Source organism: Lipotes vexillifer, unplaced genomic scaffold, assembly GCF_000442215.2.
Source record: "Lipotes vexillifer unplaced genomic scaffold, Lipotes_vexillifer_v1.1 scaffold70, whole genome shotgun sequence".
Lineage (NCBI taxonomy): Eukaryota > Metazoa > Chordata > Mammalia > Artiodactyla > Lipotidae > Lipotes > Lipotes vexillifer.
The window spans coordinates 4630558-4650990 of NW_006789896.1; positions in this window are offsets into that span (position 1 = coordinate 4630558).

Consider the following 20433-nt stretch of genomic DNA (forward strand, 5'->3'; position numbering starts at 1 on the left):
AACATTCCTGGCTGCCTGCTGAAACTAGGGCCTCTCTTCTCTATTTTTTTCTCTTCAGAAATGGAATTCATTTTTATCTGCGAATGTTGCAAAGAGTCAGTCCTTCAATGTGCTGTGCTCTGCTCGGCTCTGCACACTTCAGGATCTCAGGCTTTCCCCATACCCCAGAACAAGACCACTTCAACCCTTACAGGGAATTCACAAACCCTGAGGCAAATTCCTTTCACCATAAGCCCAATTCAAGGCAGGCTACTGAGTATTTATATCTTAGCAATATATGTGTTAGGGCCTAAGACCTACTTGGGAAAAATAAGGCTTATGGGATGACAGAAATAGCAAAAATGAAATAATGGGAAATGGGACTAGAGATTGGAGTTTGGTAGAAGAATAGTGTTCCTTAAGCAGAAATAGCTTATTATTTAGAAAGAGCAAAGTTTTGACCTTGAGGAAATGGGAAGAGACAGTGAATAGGAATGGTGGCTAGAGTAGAGGATTCCTGAAGAGGTTTATAAAAAGATAATTTTAGAAAAGAGCCACATTGGTGAGAACCTTGAAAATCAAATTAAGGATTTTAGTTGCTGGTGGGCAGTTTGGGTTTGGTGTTGTAGGGCAGTCACTCAAATGTCTTCTGAACCAATTCCAGGATGACTTTTATTATGGTCTGTTATAGCAATGGCCAATGAATCACATCCCTGTGTATCCACATGATTATGTAGACCCTCTCACACTGACTCTGGGCTTGATCATGTGACTTGCTTTGGCCAATGGGACTTTAGCAAATGTGATGCAAGCAGAAGTTTTGAAAAGTGTTCACACATTGGAGTTTGTCTTATCTTACTGCTTGCTGGGAGTCCTTCTAGCACCAAATGAAAAAAGGCCTCAGCTAGTCTCCTTGAGGGTGAGAGACCAAATGGCGTGAAAAAAGTCCAGGCTAGCCTCATTGAGGGTAGCCTAATGGAGAGAGAGGTCCAGCTGTTCTAGTTGATCCAGCTGAGGTCCCAGACATGTAAGTGAGCTTAGCCAACACTATGTGGGGCAGAAATGAGCTACCTCAGCTGAGCCCAGCCCAAATGGTCCACCTACAGAAGAGTCGGCTACTATATCATTTTTGTCTTATGCTTCTAATTTTGGGGGTGTTTTGTTACTCGGCAGTAGATAACTGATACAAGGTCCTCAAGAGAGGAGTCTAGATGAGCTTGAGAGAACAGAGCCACTCTTTTGGGAACTGATATAAGAGCTGCAAACACTTTAAGAAAGCTGAAAGAAGGGGGCCATCCTTTAGGGCTGCCTGCTCAGGGTTGTAGCAATACCATGGCAGACTGAGGACAGCAGCCATGAGGGTGGCAAAGGAAGGAGAGACAGCCCACTATGGTGGTGATCAGAAAAGCAATATGGCCCAGCAATGGTTGGAGTGGGGTTAAGGAAAGGCCAAAAGGATGGAAAGAATAAAAGAGCCCACATCAGCAGGGATCTCATGGCCAAATGGCAGGTCACAGCAAGGTCAGCCCACACTGGAAGAGCCACAGGGATGACAGAGTAGAAGTTAATATTGACATGGATGGATATAGCAGGCAAATCTCAGTGGCTACCTCCTAGGATCCTGCTGGGGCAAGAAAACAAGGAGGAGAGGGGTGGTATTTTGACTCTACTGGGAAAAAAGTTTCACTGATCAAGTTTTCCCCATTCTAGGCAGTTGGCTGTGATTTAGGAAAGCATGGGATGCCCAGAGAATAAAGCTGCATGACTGGGTATACACAACCCGGCAAAAGTTGTCTGTCAGCCTAGACATTATTTTTGTTTTTATTTCCATCACCCCATCCACTACTGAAGCTGACGTCCAATTGTATACCCAGCTGTTAGGGGCCAAGACAGAATGGTGACCAAGAGTATCTGTTCTAGAACCAAATGCCAGCTTAAACACCTACTGGCTGATGACCTTGGGCAACTTATTTAGCATCAGTTTCCTGACTGTAAAATGGAAATAATAGTAGTTTCTATCTCACTTGGTTTTTGTGATGCTTAAATGAAATTATACATTCAAAGTATTTAGCACAGTATCCAGTACATTATATTGTCATTATTTTCAACAGTTATTTGGTCCTCCATATTTTCTCAAGGTTCTAATTCATTTGGATCATCCAGAAATACTTCATCATTTGAATACCTTCAAAACCTTCTCTGATACCTAAAATATATTACTTAGGGAAGATGCCCTTTTGATCACAGCATTTGAAACTGGTAAGAAGACAAGGAAGTTCTGTACTTTCCTAATGTTTGGGATTATAATGTATTCCTGATGAAAATCTGTATGTACATTTTACTATATTTGATCTTTATTTCTATCCCATTTGGCAAGTTCTCATTAAGATATGATTTAAGAACTGAAAGTTCATTAAAAAGATCATTCTGTGACAAAGTGAGATGAGCTATGTAGAAGTGATTCCGTATCTTCTCCAGATCATCCCATTTAGGGCTTTTTTTCCAACTGAATCCAGCATAATTCATAAAAGCACTGAGATTTGCCTTTTAAAGCCCTGGAATAACTCAACAATTAACATTACACACTCTTGTTACCTGATGGATGCACTGCATCCAAATTGCAACAAATACCACTATTAGTCACTTTCTTCTACAACTTTCTTACTTTAAGCAGCATTAGCTTAGGAATCTTCTTCTAAATTCAGTTCTAAGGAAAAATATTCACAAATAATCTCTGACTTCAATATAATTTTCCCTTACTTTCTTAAAAATACAACTATGGGGAAAAAACACTTCATGAAAAGGACCAAAGTTTTAATTCAGAATGCTTAAAACACCTTTTCTCAGATTTTTTTTTTCAACTGAATAAAACAAAAGCTCATAGTAATTGCAATATTATTAGCATTCTTTTAAGAGCAGGGATCAGTCATGGAAATCTTGTGTTCAACAATGTCAAAATTTGTCTAAACTGCACTCTAATAAAATCACAAAATGATAACAGCATCTCTGTTGATGCTATATAAATATGAGAAAACATCATACCAAGTGTAAAAACGTGAGATGCACCATTTATGTAATTGTTATAAATTTCTGTTGTACAACCAATTCCCACAAAATTCCACTGCAGTTATTCAAATACTTGTGGAAGAGCATCTTAAAACCTTTCCATTTTGCACCTTAAAGTTAACTTATCAAAAATACCATCGGCCAAGATGCTAACAATTTTATCAAGAATTCCACTGCAGCTCAGAATGGAGGAATAACATCAGCTGCCTCATCTAGTGACATATAAAGTTCAGGAATCATCACATTAACTCTAGTACTTCCACAAACACTTTTTCCAAAAATAGTTTTTATTTTTTTTTATTTATTTATTATTTATTTATTTACTTATTTTTGCGGTACGCGGGCCTCTCACTGTTGTGGCCTCTCCCGTTGCGGAGCACAGGCTCCGGACGCGCAGGCTCCGCGGCCATGGCTCACGGGCCCAGCCGCTCCACGGCATGTGGGATCTTCCCGGACCGGGGCACGAACCGTGTCCCCTGCATCGGCAGGCGGACTCTCAGCCACTGCACCACCAGGGAAGCCCATAATTTTTCATATTTTTATAACACAGAGTTGTGAGTTTTGCCCAACTCCTGTTGTAAAACTTTTTAAGTGGGTAGGGAAAAACCCACAGGTGATTCCTTTATCGTTCATGCTAGTGAAAATTTTATTGTGATTCAAGTAATGTGGAAATTAGTTTCAAAGTACACATGATACATCTGAAATCAAGACTGACTTGGTACGTTGCATAATTCCACCTTTCACTGACACAAGCTCCATTTAACAGAATCATGTTGTGTTAAAAAAAAAAAAAACAACTCCATTGAAACTGGGAAACTTCAGAAGTGACAGCTAACTGATGTCTCTCTTACTGAATATATAATATGTCATATTTCTCAATGTGACTAACAGTTATCTTACTATTCTATTGGGTACAGTTTTTATATGTGGTTGCCATGTTCCTATAAAGTGGATATACATTTCATAAAACCTCATTAAAATTTTCTTGCACCTCCTACCTTCTATGCTAGTAGGATTTCTGTAAGCCAGGGTAAAGCTAAGCTCTGCTATGGTAACAAATACATCTCCAAGCCTTAGTGTCTTGACATATCATATCCATATAAAGTTAGATATGGTCAGGCAGCCCTCTTCCATCTTGAAGCTAAGTCATCTGGAATATCACTTCTGATGCTATTGTGTCAGGGCAAGAGGGATGGAAAAAGACACCTGGCTTTTATCTATTTCAGCCTAAAAGTGATACATGTCAATTTCTCTCTCCCAACTCATTGAATGAACTAGTTGCCTGATTCTAACTCAACTGTCTGAGAAATATGTAAACACATGGGTAGTTGGTGAGCACCAACTGTCTTTGACACAGGTACTCAAGTAAAACTGTATAATTAAGTGATTTTGAATATGCCTCAAAAGGTTTCAAACTATAGGCAAGTGACTGGTGCTAAAGCATTTAGAAATATTCAGTATTCTGACCAGCTCATATCAGAGTAATTTTTCATTCTGTGTTCAATTACAAGAGTAGCACTGAGTCCCACTGACTGGAAAAGTAGCACAGGTATACACAATATGCATAAAGAAGTCGTACACATATATGTGTATAGACATGTGTGTGTGGGGGGATGTGTACGCATCATGATATGCATGCTTATAGAGAGTCATATGGACTAGAAAGAAAACTGTATAGTCTACCTCAGGGGTTTGCACATTTAGAAGTGTCCAGAGACATTTTTGGTTGCCACAGCTGGAGGGTGAGGAGTTGCTACTGGCATCTAGTGGGTAAAGTCCAGGGATGCTGCCAAAATCCTACAACGCACAAGACAGCCACTCACAGCCATGAATTACCTGACCCAAACTGCCAATGGCGCCGAGTTGAGAAACTCTTGTCTACCAGTCGGTCCATGAAATGCCAAACGCCCGATGTGCCCAATGAGTGCTTGTGAACAAAGCAGCCAGAGACAATTACTTGTTTTTGGCCTTGTACTCCTGCTTCCTTGGCCCCTTTGTTGCTGGTTCCCAGGTCTGTATATCTAACTTTAATCTCTCCCAAAGGCCATATATCCAACTACTATTAGTTATGCTTATCTGGATGTTCAGCCATCTCCTTACATGAAACCTGTTCAAAATGAAATTCATTGCCATCTCCTGCTTCACACACCAACCCTCTTTCCACCTTCTCTAATGTCACTGACCATCTACCCTTCCAGTCACCCAAGCCGGGTACCTTAGAGGCTATTCCCAACTCCTTCACCTTCACATTTCCACATGCCTCCCAAGCCCGAGGAGAGCTCCGAGGACACTACTGAGCCTGACTCTCCCCTCACACTCCCTTGCCACTTGTACACTGTACATCTTCTTGTACGCTCGCTGTTATTCTCATAGAATAATAATATTATTATTCCCCTTGCTGGTCTCTAACACCAGCCTCTCTCCACCCTGGCCCACCTTCCACATTGCCACCACGGAAGCTGCATGGGAGAGGAGAATGAGTGAAGGATCTGGGATCAGATACGCCTAAATTTTAAGCCATATTTTCCTCCGCAGTATGGGGGGTGTACCTTAACCTCTCTAAGCCACACATGTAAAATGGCACTAAAATCCTCTCCCTTATAAAACGGTTGTGAGGATTAAATGATACAATATATAGAGATTCCCGCAGCACAATTCCTGGGCACATATATAGGTGTTCAATACGTTTCACCATTATCTGCTCTTAGTATTATACCGCTTTAAAAATCACTTTTAAAATTAAATTATTTCAATTTGTAAGGATTAAGCTTTCACTGCCAAATGCCTTAAGCCTTCAGTAATCTGCTTCTAGACAACTGTTGTGAAGCTGTAAACTCTACTTGGTCACCGGCCATGTCTGTATTGTGTCCCACTGTAACGACAATGCTTTCAATGCACAGGAGGTGGTCAGTAAGTACACACTGAACAAACGAATAAAAAATAAATGAAATATTAAATACACATATAATAATCTAAATACATAATAGTAAGTGAAATAACAAATATTTCTTCTCTATCTAAACCAGGATTATTCTTTCAAATGTTAAGGGCTTCTTGCTCAAATACAATCCCTCTTTTTGAAATATACCCATAGCTGCTTCTCTCCCTGTGATAACCCCTTCTCTCTGCTCTGTTCTAACTTTGAGCCTTTCTTTGGAGTCACCTATTGTTTTGCAGCTGTTAGCCTCATCTGCTTCTAATAGACTCTACGTTCCTGTCTTGCCAGGATCTTATCCGGGTCACCACTATCAATATTGCCCCCTCCCCAATACACACATATGTGCACACAGATTCATGCACCTCAGTTGAACTGACAGATTCATCTCACTTATTCTTTTTTCCAGAAACTTCCATGGCTACAAGTCCAATCCATCCCTCCACTTGCACATCCCACCTTGTAAATTCTATCGCATAATATTCCAAGGGAAAGCTTCGTGTCACAGAAAAGCAGCATTCCCACTCTCCAGGTGACTGGAGAAAACAAAAACTTACACCCCAAAGGAGTGAGAACCAGTTAGGCAATAACAGATTGGGGCAGAAACAAGTGAGGGCTTCCGGCACAACCGGCGACTTAATCAGGACTGGGCTGGCCCACTGCGCTTGGGAAGAACAGGCTCCCGTGGTCCTCACCTCCGGCCACACCACACACCAGCCCTGACCTCCAGGGTCGGTGCTGTTCATTCTGCCCAAGGCCTTTGCCCATTTCTACCCAGGTAATTTCCTGGCTACTGAGAAGACAATTAACTCAAAAGCCACTGTTCCTGGATTCCTGGCAGCCTGATGGGCAGATGTACACGCAGCTGACCCCTGACCAGCTGAGATTTCTGTGATCTGAATTCAGTCATCTCCCATGTCATCTGACACTCAATCTCCCAGACCTCAGAGCCACCGGAAGGGAGGATAAAAAGCCAAATTAATGAAGGTTGTATCAAGTGCACCCTGGACTGAAGTGTCCATGTGGCTTTTGAAATTGCCTTGCTTCCTGCCCAGAATCCCTTATTTCTTTCCACCTTGGGCTGTTCTGGAAACCTCCAGACTTGCTGCCTCACCCATAGGTCTGCGTGCTTTCCTCCTGGGTTTGTTTCCCTTAGGGCTTCTTTAAACTGGCAGCCAAAGAGTCACTTCCCGGTAGGTGCAGTTGGCACGCCTGCAAGTGTACTTAAACTCTGTGTCTGATCAAGTTATGTGTATTGGATCTGAAACCAGTTAGTCAATTCGTTCAGGTCCCTAAGTGGCGATTTGTGGTAATGTCTACATCAATATGAACAGAGAGGTTTGCTAGCTGGTTTATGTAAAGCAAATGGCTACAGGAAAGAGGGGGTGTCTCCAGTCTTCTCTCTACTAAGGAAGATATGGCTGGAAAGGAAAGGAAAGTGAATGGAAACAAAAGTGGCCATCTATATGTGCATAAACGTATCGGTGAGGTCCGTTTTCTGGGTTGAATCAATTTACCTCTTCAACCCATCCCACGTTTCTTTCTCCCCAGTGGCTGTTTTAGTTGATGCTTACATGTCATCATGAGTATTATAATCATCCTGTACACGGCAAAACCCCAGATCCAGCGCCAATCTGTGTTTTTAAGAGGGAAAGTGGGGTGCTCTACTATACTATAGAGAGCTATAGCTACTCTATAAGCTCTACTTGGAGACATAGGAACAACTGAAAACAGAAAAAAAAAAAAGTGTGATGTTGTGTTCCACTTCTCTCCACGTTTCTCTTTTGTACAAACAGTTTCTGCATTGGCCTGGGCAGGGGAGGAAACAGCCAATCTAAGAGGGAATTTATTTAGTGTGTGTCTGCATATTGGCTGTATCTCTTTACCACTGCAGAGTACATTGTTTCTAATAATTGTGATGGATTGATACTTAGGACTGGCTGGCAGAATTACTTTAGCATGTTAAAATACTACCTTTTATTCCTTGGTCTAATGCATAAGCTGATATTTCGGTTGGTTTTCAAATGTAATAAACAAACTTGAAAAGCAAATACCCCTAAAGGAAAGGAAGACGCTGTGTCTAAGGTTGGGCTTCCTTTGAAATCACTGCCCTCTACCAGCCAAGGGAACCACTCACTTAGCAGCCTTGCTCTTTAGCTCTGGCACCTTCACACCTTCTAGGAGTCTGATACGAAGGGAAGAAATCTGTGCCCATAAAACACACTGAAATCTGTATGGCAAAAATGCTTCCGCTAAAATGGAGCAGCAGAAATCCACCTTGCTCTGGTCTGCTAAGCTAGGCAGGAAACAGTGGATTTCATGACTCAAGCCTCAGCAGTGCCTCCCTGAGTTTCATCTCTGTCTTCACCTTCCGATGGGAAATTTGGTCCCAGTTTTGCCCTTACAATTCCTCCTCAATACACTGGCCCCTAAGATCCCTGTGGAAGGTTTGCCCCCGAAGAGACATTAAGGCTCAGAAGCTTACACCACCACCTAGGATCCAGCAACATTCCGCAGGGCCTTGACACGGCAAGAGAACAGGTTGAATGGCTTAGCAGCCAAGTGGCTAAATGCAGACCGAATATTGGATTTCCTTCCCCCTAATCAATGCACATTTCTGGAATAAGTGGCCTTAACTCACGGGTCACATGAATTTTTACTTCATTTTGTTTTCTTGCATTTTAATTCCCATTCTTTCTTATTGCTAGTTATATCACTTTTCATTGTGGTCGTGCTGCAGAAACAGAGAGCACGATTTATGCGGCCTTAACATAAATATGATGCTAGACAGAAAGAGAACGACGTATTAGTTTAGAATTTGCAGACTCTCACACGGGGAGCGCATATCGCTGATTTATGAAACTGCGATCGCTTGTAAATCCTAAAGTAAGGCGCTGCATCTGTAAGCTCCCAAAGAGCAAGAAAAAGAGCCCCTTAGCACAGCCTCCAGCTGGTAGTCCCCAGGCCCTGAAAACAAAGGCACTAAATGTTTAGCCTTTCTCTTTCCTTAGAAACACATCCTAAAAAATTAGCTCTACACTGAAGTGGTAGGAAGGGTTTCTCTTCATCAGTTAATGAGGGATGGGAAAGGGGGTCCGCTGGTCATTGGCCTCTTTGCTCTCAAATCCAAACCCTCCCTTCCTGCTCCATATTCCAGAGCACAGTCCTGTGTAAACTCCATTTCCCAAGAGCTCCCTGGCCAAATGGCTTCTGGTTGGGGTCAGCCAAAGGGAGGCTTTGGCAGGAGCCTGGAGGCTAGGAGTAAGGGAGAAGCCAGGTATTTCTCCAACTTCCCCTCTCCCGTTGCCTCTGCCTTGAGTGGCCCCGATGGAAGTTGCTGCTTCTCTGCCAGACAGCCCTCTTGTGATTCTCGTTCCTTCAGATGCTCCAGGTCCCTGGGCTCTGTACCACGACCTCCTCTCTTTGTTCCTCTAGGCTAGGGTTAGTAACAGCTTCCTGCTATTGCTAATCTCTGGGTTGCCTCTCCATGCCCTTCCAGCACCTTTCAAACTAGATCCCATATTGAATTCCCTGTATTAAGAACATTGGCTCTCTTTTCCTGGCTGGGACCTGACTGATTCAGGGGGGGAAAAGCTTGGAGACTGGACCACCAACTCCCGGTGGTCAGCATGCACACACGGAGCAAGATACAAATCTGCTTCACCCCATCTTCAGCCACTTGAAGAGTGTCTGACAAATTCACTGCAACCACATTCATTACACAGTCCTTTTATTTCCTCTTCCCCATGGAGAAAGAAAGCCTCAACTGTAGACCTCAATAAATGCAACTTGAAACTCTCTGGGAATCCTGGCAACAGCACTGCAAACAGTGGGACTGAAGATTGAAACACCCCAAAGGATACAGTTAGAAACAGGGAGGGGACCTTCAACAGCACTGGGGAGAAAAAGATTATCAGAAATATAAGGTGATACCTTATAAAATGTATGACTCCTTTGGAAAACAAAAAATGGCAACGTAGCCAGCCAGACCTTAAACTGTCAAAATCCCAGCCTAATAACCCTTCCAACTCCAAACTAACCATCCTGGTGGCTAAGCTAAAATAATATGACAACTTGGCTGTACAGTGTTTTGCAACCATCTGTCTGCAAACTATAAATGCCTGTTTGGTTATACTTGTGCACAATATTAACAACGTGACTGCTTATACTTTTAAGTGCTTCATATAAATACTGAGTGGTGAGTTTTTCCCTTCTGCATGCTGCTTTCTAAATGTTTTTATTGCCTTTTAAATGCGTAACAGAAATGGGGACTCCACCACCAGCACTGACCAAATTTTGAAGACCGTCAATGAAAGAGAGAAACTCAAAATGCACAAAGTAATCGTTTTAAAATTAATTTAGGTGGTTAGAGTTTGGAACAGTATTAGCCTTTCGTGGAGGAACTGGCTGGGGGCATGAGGGAGCTTTCTGGACGCTGGACATGTTTGACATATTGATGTGGGTTTGGTTACATGAGTGTGTATATATGTAAGAATAAACCTGTGAGCTGTACACTCAAGATCTGCACTCTTTATTGTAAGTATGTACACATCAAAAGAAAAGTGAAAATAGTCACTTTCTGAAAGATTTGTAACTTGAACCCCTGAACAGTTGAAGAAGGGATTCCTTTACAGAAAAAATGATGGCTACACCATCTTTTTAAAGGATGGGCACTTACATGCAATGTGGTAGTCATGGTAGACCCGCAAATTAGCTCAAGGAATAACTGCTGGGTGAGTGGGTACTGAGCACATCAGACCACGTCTCTCAGGTTTCAGGGCTGTCTGGCAATTCCTGGAGTTGCTTCCAGGGCACCACACGGAAGGTCTTACTGGGAATGGGTCTTAGGTAATGGAGACTCTGTGAGGGATATTTCCATGCACGAAGTTTATTGAGGAGCGTGCGTGGGACAATACCACCCTTGTCGGGGTGAAGGAAGGACTGGGTCGAGGAAGAAGTCAAACTGTGATGCAGATAAAACCAAAGCCTCAGAGGAGCAGGAGCTCCAGAATGGGATTCAGTCTGCCGCTGAGGAAGGGGGCTTATTAACCTGGCGCAACTACCAGAGAGAGGACTCTGTTGACAGCTGTCCAATATTTCCAACAGTCAGGGGAATTGATGCTTCTCTTTCAAACTGGGGGATGGATCAGGATGGTGCAGAAAGATTCCACTACAGGGTGGAGTCAAGAAGGAAGGAGCAGGTACCACTTTTCACCCCTAAGAGTAATCCACCCACCCCCAAAATATGTGCTGTGTGCTTCTGAGAGCTGGGGACTGGCAACACCACAGAGCTAGTTCATTTCAATAAGGACTTCATTCGGCATCCTAGGTAGGAGGATATCAAGCCTGCAAACAGCAGGTAGCTAAAGAGAATTGCATGGCCTGCGGGAGAAACTCAGAGGCACCTTCCCCGTCCTCGTGCCCATGACCTCCTCTGTTGGGTCACAGCCAACAGAGCTGCAGGCTCATCCACGCATGGGCGCTCCTGGGCTCTGCCATGCTAGAGACAGGGGCTCTAGTTTAGGAAGATGGTAACAAGCTGCCACTTTGCATTCGGCAGTTCCCTTTCTGAACAGGTGGCAACTGACTGACAGGCATTCTCCAAAGTGGAGGAGGACATCTGTGTTTTTCACACTGTGGAATACTGGATCTTTCCAAGTCACACATTTGGGAAAACAGCTGAACTGCCTTCTAAGTCCCTCATGTTATGGTACAAATATCCACCTGATGAGAAAACACGAGAGAGGCACAGCTTTATGCTAGAACCAACTAAACCAAGTCTGCAAAGATCCAGACAGGAACTTGACGAGTGGAGACTATAGATATCTTAAGAGGTGATCTCAGCAATTAAAAGAAAATATGGAAACAGGAAAAATATACAACGGTCACAAAAATCTACACTAAAATTGCTCCATGTTTTGTCTCTCCTAAACACACCCCCCACACACACCTCTCACAATTTAAGACTCTGGAATGGACCTGCCTTCAGCATGAAATAAGCCAACTGTTTCGGTTCTTTTCTTAAAAGCTATCCCAGCAACTCACAAGAAGAAATTGTATCATTTACGAGCTCCCTCATTCTGGAACCTTTAACCAGCAGTCTCCCTCCTCCCTCTCTGAACTGTGTTGTGAGTGCTTATGACTTATAGGTCACTGTCGATAATCAAAGCCATTGCTGGACTGAAAATGACAATCAGATCAGGCATCTAAATGAAACAGGAGCGTGAGTCTCTTTCGAAGGATCCATTACACCGAAAGAGTTTTGCTGAAGACACCAAGACATTTATTGAGAACACCTCAGAGCAGGGCTCAAACTGAACAAAATGGAAAATGTCTCAAAAGAGCTCTCAAAATTAATTAGAAAAATTAAAAGAAACCTAAAAGAAAAGCAGCTGTGAGGGGAAGACGGAAGTTCAGAGAGGGAGCCTGTGCCCGTGTTTGGAAGCCATGCTTGGCCTGACAGACCATATCTCACCTCTCTCCCTTAGGAAGAAGAGGAGCCACTGCAAGTGCTTTTCTTATGCCTCAGGGAAGAGGTTCTACAAAGAAAAGGTCTGGTTGCTGTTATGTAGGATTGTTTTAAACAAAGAGCCATTTGTTTACTCTGATAAACTGTGCTTCCCACAACCAGTGGGTTATCTCTCTTTTCTGTTTCTTCCCACTAGGAGGTAAACCCACTGAAAAGTGGTTGAAGATACAGCATTAAAAGTCACTGATCGGGCAAAAAAAGGCCATAGATCAAGAAACCTATGGTTATTCCACTTTGAATATAAATGGAAACTTCTAAAGGGCCTTTAAGGAAAGCAGGCTGGAAAATGTACTTTTCTTGGTCTTCTTTTTTTTTTTTTAATTTATTTATTTCTTTATTTTATTTTTGGCTGCATTGGGTCTTCGTTGCTGTGTGCGGGCTTTCTCTAGTTGTGGCGAGCAGGGCCTACTCTTCATTGCGGCGCATGGGCTTCTCATTGCGGTGGCTTCTCTTCGTTGCGGAGCACGGGGCTCTAGGCACACGTGCTTCAGTAGTTGTGGCTCACGGGCTCTACAGTGCAGGCTCAGTAGTTGTGGCTCACGGGCTTAGCTGCTCTGCGGCATGTGGGATCTTCCCAGAGCAGGGCTCGAACCAATGTCCCCTGCACTGGCAGCCGGATTCTCAACCACTGCGCCACTAGGGAAGTCCTTCTTGGTTTTCTTTGATAAAGCCTTGCGTCCAGTGCCAACAAGATCTGCAAGGTAGTGCAGACTCGAGGAGCCTGACATATTTAATGGTTAAAGGCTGAGAACCCTAGGGGCCCCACCATGCCCATGTTCCCTTTTTGAAGGGGTCATCCTGCCTCATTTATAACTGACCACAGTTAAAAGAGTCAAAGATGGGCCACTGATCCCAAGACAATAATAGATATTGGGGCAGTGGCCTATGAAATGGCCTGGCCTATGAAGTGGCCTGGCCTAAGAAGCTGCAGGGATTCAAAGCACTCAGACCCTTACTCATGGGGAGTGTAGAAATCAGACCTATCAAGAGGTAGGTGGTGCAGAAGATGAGAACCTCACAGAAAGAAGGCAGAAAACTTGGGGAAAGAGAATAGAGACAGGAGAAACTGAAGCAGAGAAAGAGATGAGCAGATCTCTTGAACCCCCAAGTCTGAGATGGATTTGCTAGAGTAGAAGCAATGGGCAACATCTGCTGAGAGACAGGATGCCCTAGTAACCCCATGAGATGAAGAATATTCGATCTGCTGAGCCACCAGAGGGTTTAAACACCAGAGTTACTGAATGTCCCTACGTGACGTTCCAGTTCTTTGTGATCTTTAGGTGCATGCTCAGGAAATGGTTTCCTTTTCTTCTCATTTCTCTGAGTATTATTAAAATGGACTCTCTTAGTTTAGGTAAGCTCAGATCGTCTTTGCTTCTTATAACCCCAGAGCACTTCCCTGATACACTAGCGTAACAGTGTTCAACACGATGGCAAACAGTGTTCATAATGCATCACAACGTGGCTCCACGGACTGGGATGATCAAGCCCATTGTGCCCTGTTTACTCAGAACTGTTGGTCCCCTTTCCTGCTTTCTCAAGAGAGGCTCTAATCAGAGCTAGATGATGCATACCTAAATGGGAGTCAGCATTCACACCACAGGAACATGGCCTGAGGATATTCACAGTTTCATCTGGGAGGTAGCCATGGTGATGAACTAGAGGTGTTATTCTCTATATCCGTACTTAGCTGTCTGCATGCCTCACGTTCCAGGATCTGTATGTCATGGTCACTTAGGTAAACAGCATTAGCAGCCCAGGGTAAATCTACAGGTAGCTTTGTCTCTGGGAATGTCTGAGATCGTGGACTCACTGACAACCATAGGCTTCCTTTCATTTCAAGTCGTAACTGTTCACAGGTACAGGACCTCCCTGAGATACGTCTTGCGGCTTAACATGAGACCTGTTTGCAAAAGGCACTGACTGCACATGTCCACTCGTGGTGGTGGCTCCACAGTGTCACCTACTTCAAGAGATTGACAGCCGCACATCCATTCTCCTCCAGGCTCCAACCCGACTCGTGTGACTTCCGATTACCAACGTGTCAATTACACGCCATGTTACCATTTAACTGGATGAACCCTTTCCTGAATGGGGGAGTGGGAAAAAAGGAACGGGGAGTTGCCCTTGAAGAGCAGAGTTACTGAATGCATATTTACATGAAACACGTTATCAGACAAAGATGGGGGACGCTTCCTCCATTTAGGGAAATGCAATCAACAGAATTGGCCCAATTTCAGACTAAAGTCAACGGAGTCACAATCGGCATTTTTTTAATGATATTTTTGACCTGTTTCTTCCAAAAAGGAAAATAAGAATTCCTGAAGGAATGAACTGGGGTTTATGCACCTTAGAGGAAGAAATAAGGGTGAGAGTTGTTCATTTCTTCATTTTTAAAAATTACTGTTCTGCTCGGGAAATTGCTCTTTATTCTAAAAACAACAACAAAAGGTAGAGGGGGTGCAAAAAATGGGAAAATATACTTGTTGTCTGAGTCAATGACAGGATTGATAAGAGTCTGATTAATAAATAGAAATGGAAAAATGTTACAGCTTTCTTATAAACCATATTCCAACCAATTCTCTCCTTTTTTTTCCCTCTCTCTCACTCTCTTTTAAATATCTCCCCTCACCCACTCCCAGCTTTGGGAAGAAAGTATTATTTTAATCTTAATGTTTTCTTTTAATAGGTGTGGAATAAATGGTGGCAGAATGATAAACCAAAGGAGGACAGAAACAAGTGAACTCAAATCAGAGAATTCACATCAGCTTTTTGGAAAGCGGGAAAAACAAAAATATCCATCTCAAACCGCAACCCCTTTATTCTCCCCAAACTGCCTTTTCTTTATTTGCTCCTGCGCAAAAGTCTACCTAGGTTTCAAAACCAATTTCTCCTTTTTCCTAGAACCAACCAAATACTGAATGTGTACAAAAACATGGTAGCTTAAAAAAAAAGATAATTATCAGAGGGAAGGAGGAGGAAGGACAGAGAAGGGAAATAAAGAGATACGACACAAGGGAAATGGGCCAAATGAAGACAAAGCAACGCACTTAGCCCACCTGGAGAGCGAATGGGACCAGCAAGGCCCTCTCAGCCAGTCACCTGGTCCTGCTGCGGAGAGGAGAGTCCGCGTGGGTTCATTAGGCCGAGGAGTGGGTTTCATAAACCTTACGGTGTCGCTATGAAAGCTATCAGGATCTTCCCACGTTTCCTGTCATTCCGTGGAGACTGGCTGCTGGAGTGTTGCGGTGGGGGGAGTGGGGGGGTGGAGCGGGAGGGGGAAGAGGGAGGTTGGGGAGTTGAAGGGGAAACTGGCTCGGGTGGGAGGCAGAATCACATAGGAATTTATTTTAAGTGCATATACAAAACGAAATGAGGAAAAAAAAATTGTATTCCTGTTGGGTCATGTGAGGGAGCCACTGGCAAAGATAATAATATACGAGGGGGGAGAGAGAGAGGAAGAGACAGAGAGAGAGGCAAAAGGCTTTCTATTATTCGGGACACTGGTGAAGCACACTGAGGCAGCTGGAAGATTAAATTAAGTATTATATCTGCTGACCCTATTGCCATGGTTACCGGACAGCGGAAAATATTAATCAACCCAAGCCTTTTCAGATGAATGTGCTCGAAAAAATACAATAAATATAAATATATATGTATATGCTCCCTGCTCTGCTGTCTAAATGCAGGATGCCAGCCAGTACACCACCTGATAGTGGAGATAAATTTTTTTTAAAGTCTCACCTCTTGAAGAAGGCTTATGTCAATTATGGTAGGCAGGGTATGGACCACTCAGTCACTTTCTCTTTGACTGGTTTCTTCCCTCACCCCCCTTTCAGTGATGGACGCTAACATCTGGCTTGATGCAAAGTGAAGGGGCTACCGGCCTCCTTATTCCTAGGGACCCCATTCACTAAATAGGCACCCTTGTGCCTTAACTAAAGCTGAAGCACACTGAAGGGGGAAAAAAGGCAAAAAATACATGTAAATAAAATCAGAAGCCCTCGACGTCAAGATAAGAACGGAGAGAGTCCAGTCTGTTTGGCTGTGAGTCTAAAGGATGCTTGAAGCTTCACTTCTTTTCGTTTTTGCGGCACGCGGGCCTCTCACTGCTGTGGCCTCCCCCGTCGCGGAGCACAGGCTCCGGATGCGCAAGCCCAGCGGCCACGGCTCACGGGCCGAGCCGCTCCGCGGCACATGGGATCCTCCCGAACCAAGTCACGAACCCACGTCCCCTGCATCCGCAGGCAGTCTCTCAACCACTGCGCCACCAGGGAAGCCCAAAGCTTCACTTCTTGTTCAGACTGTAACACTTAGTAGCTGCACCTGGTCATCTCTAAATCCTAGATTTTGTTTCCACTTTACCCCCAGCAGCTGACGTTGTGAGACTCTCCTGCCTGCCTTTAAATGTACTGCCACTGTTCCCACGATGGAAAGCCTGAGGAACTGCAGAGCAGAACCAAGGAGCACGGCTGCATTAACACTAATGCACTCATTGGAGAAGAATCTCCCCCTCTGGACGCACAAGGATTGACTGGAACTCTGCTGCTAGAGGTTTTCTCTTCCATTCAATGTTTGATGAGTTCCTACTATGTGTCAGGCACCCTGCTGGACAGTGGGACAGTGGGACAGTGTATGCGGGATATGGAAACTGAGGGGCTTGCATTATGGCAGGATGGGGGTCAGGGAGGCAGGGGCCTTGAATTTCATCTCATTCAAACTTCATCATTTTGCAGATGAAAACATTAGAAACCGCAGTGGATCAAGGATTTGCTTCAGGTCAACAGCTGTGTTGTTACAGACTAGATCTTGCAGAGAACCTTCTAAGCAAGGGGGTCTGATTTGATCTGAGATGCCAAGACTTTTAATAGTAAGTTTATCTATCTTTCTGTGAAAAACTACTCGTTGCAAAACCTCCAAGGTGCCACTTTGCCTGGACCTGTCCCATATATTAAGGGATGCCTGAGAAATCTAGTGGACAAGTTCTCTCCTATTTTCTGTCTCTCCTCTCTCTACACACCCCACACCCTCCTAACTCTGTTCCCCGTAAAATAAATAACATATTATGGACGTGTAGACTTGGTCTCCAGATTCCCTTCTCCTGTTGAATACTCACGTTCTTAGGTTCACATAGAGCCTTAAGGAAATGCTCTGAAGTTTAACACAGACCCACTAACAGAATGTCCATGCATCTTAGCCAGAATTATCTTAACGCTATGACACCAAAGCAGGTCTCGGTGTCAGGCCTGGCTCTGGCACCCCCCTCACTGGAAGCCACGGGGGTTCAGATGGCTTTTCTCCTAGTTAAGCCTTCACCACATGTAGCCCTGACCAAGACCAATCAGCCTTCTCCTTCTGCTGAGGTGCAATTTTACACAGTAGGTGACATTAACTCGGTAGCTGAGTCCCCACGTGCAGCCACGGCAACCACAGGGTCCCAGAAGATGATAGGAGGCAGCGGGTTGTATGATCCTGTAAATCATTTCCCCATAGTAACGACAAGATTACACACTTTAATATGCATGCGGCCTCAGAGAGCCCTCTTCTTGGCTGAACCAAGGCGATAATGTGCATTTTGTGTCCAGAAATCCATTCTAAACTGTGCCACGTGGACTGCTCAGCATTTCCTCAAGGGTTCTGACCTGGCCTCTTCTACGGATCTACACGTGGAGCACTTCACCCTTCGCGTCTAGGTTCTCCAGTTTTATATCCACACTCTTGAGACAGATTCAACACCCTTCTCACTTTCAGCAAACCTTCTGTTCTAATATCGGTCTACAGCTTTTTTTCCCTTTAGAGGGCAACCCGATTTGGGTGTTTCCTTTTTAGGGGAAAAGAGTGAAATTGTATCAGTAAAGAGGGTAGGGGAATAAAATGGAAAAAGAAAGTGGTGTAGAGGGTCCAGAATGGTACTGTACACACAGCAGATCCCAGGTTTATGGGCCGAAGGCCATATTCCTTTCAGTTCAATACAAAATACCTCTCACCCTGCAGTGACTCCTAGAACTTCTTAAATCAGACAGTCCATTGCATACCCTAGCATCAGACACACTAGAAAGAGGAATAGATTCAGTGGCAGAGGATAAGCATGAAATTCAGCTCTGCTACTTTCTACTTGTGAGACTACAGGCAAGTTTCTAACCTGTCTAATCCTCAGCCCCAAGAATAAAATGGAATAATTACAATAAGCTTAAAAAGCTTGTGATTAGATTAGTACTTAGACATAATAGATGTTCAACAAATGTTAGGACCAAGGCAGGGAGGCAAGGGTAGCATATGCAGTCCTTCTGCAAATGCTTAAAGATGATAATTTGGTTTTTGATATAGAGTGACTTTCCCCGAATGCCCATGGATACTATTAGCTAACCAGACCCATCACAATCCACATGGCACCCTAAGGATATCTTATCAAGGCTCGCAGAGGGGTCAGTAAACTCATTCTGCCTCTAATATGCTGAATTATTTTGCCTAGGCCTCAAGTCTTCCATCTGTGAAATGGGTAAGAATAGGCCATGTGGAAACATTAAGATTTAGTTTAATTCTAAGTGCTTTGGAGTAAATGTCTACATTTTACAGAGAGAAGTTAGATCAGTTAGTGAGGGCTATTTTTTGTTCTTCTTCAAACATCTTTAAAAGGGGGAAGGGGAAGCATGTTCCAGGGAAAAAGACCTGAGTAAAGTACTGCAGACTACTCCAGGCAGGTGAAAGGGTATTACATGTCAAGCATAGACACGCAGCTCCTCAAGACTGTCATTACACATATGTGAGTTAGGCAGAGCAGAGCATAAAAACAAAGCTTTCATTTTATCACATGGAACCAGTTAAGGGAAATAGTGTGAGCTGAACTTTGGACAACCTTGAATCATACTCAATTTATTCTCCATCGTCCAAAAAGTCATCATCAAAAACAGGCAAAACACAGTCCGGAAAGAATATAGTACACACTGGAAAGATACAGATGCAATGGTACCTTATTGTCCGGACATGAATGAAAACTGTGGCTTAGTGAGACTTAGGCCTTAAATGGCAAAAATAGAAGCAGTGTGTCTCTCTCCTCCTTTGTCAAAGGAGGCTGTGTGTCTTGGACGCTTCTCCCAAAATAAGAAGTGGGCTGAAAGTCTGTGATGTCTTTTGAATAAATCTGGGGAAAAGATACCCCAGTGCCAAATGTGCAAAGGCTCAAATACGAACACTCAAGGCACCTTTTCGACTCTTTGACGGACAGTGCCAATGTGTCAAATCAATTCCAAGTGCAGTCTCATGGAGAAATACATGCTCACATACAGCTGACAAGAATTAACTAGACATTTTCAAGGTCTCTTCTCTGGCGTAGCTACTTTGCTCTTGACCTTGATTCTCATGGGTACAAGTTGGTTGCAATGGTAGCTACTAGAATGGAGTGTTTTCATATTTAGGCTTTGTCAATTCTGTCCCTTCTTTTTAAAATGCCCTTCCTCCTCCCCTAGCTGAAGAACACCTACGTATCCATTAAAAACTAGATTACTCTGGTTTTGTAAACGACAGTGATAGCTCCCCAACCAGGGACTGAACCCGTGCCCCCTGCAGTGGAAGTGCAGAGTCTTAACTAACCACTGGACCACCAGGGAAACCCCAGCAGCCAGTCTTTTCAACACCCATTTAAAGTACGAGTCGCCCTGCATAGTCCTGCATGCTCTGGGCTCTGACTACCTCTCCCACTTCATTTCTTTCCACTCCCACCTCGGTCTAGACAGTCTTGCTTTCTCTCCCTTTCTCAAGCGTGCCCAATGCATTTCTTAGACATCTTTGTGCTAGTTGACCCCACTCCCTGGAGCGCTGTTTTCTGTGAGCTTCGTATAGCTGGTTCCTTCTTGCCATTCTGATATGGGCTCTAATATCACCTTTTCTAAGAAGACACTCTTTTTTTTTTTTTTTTTTTTTTTTT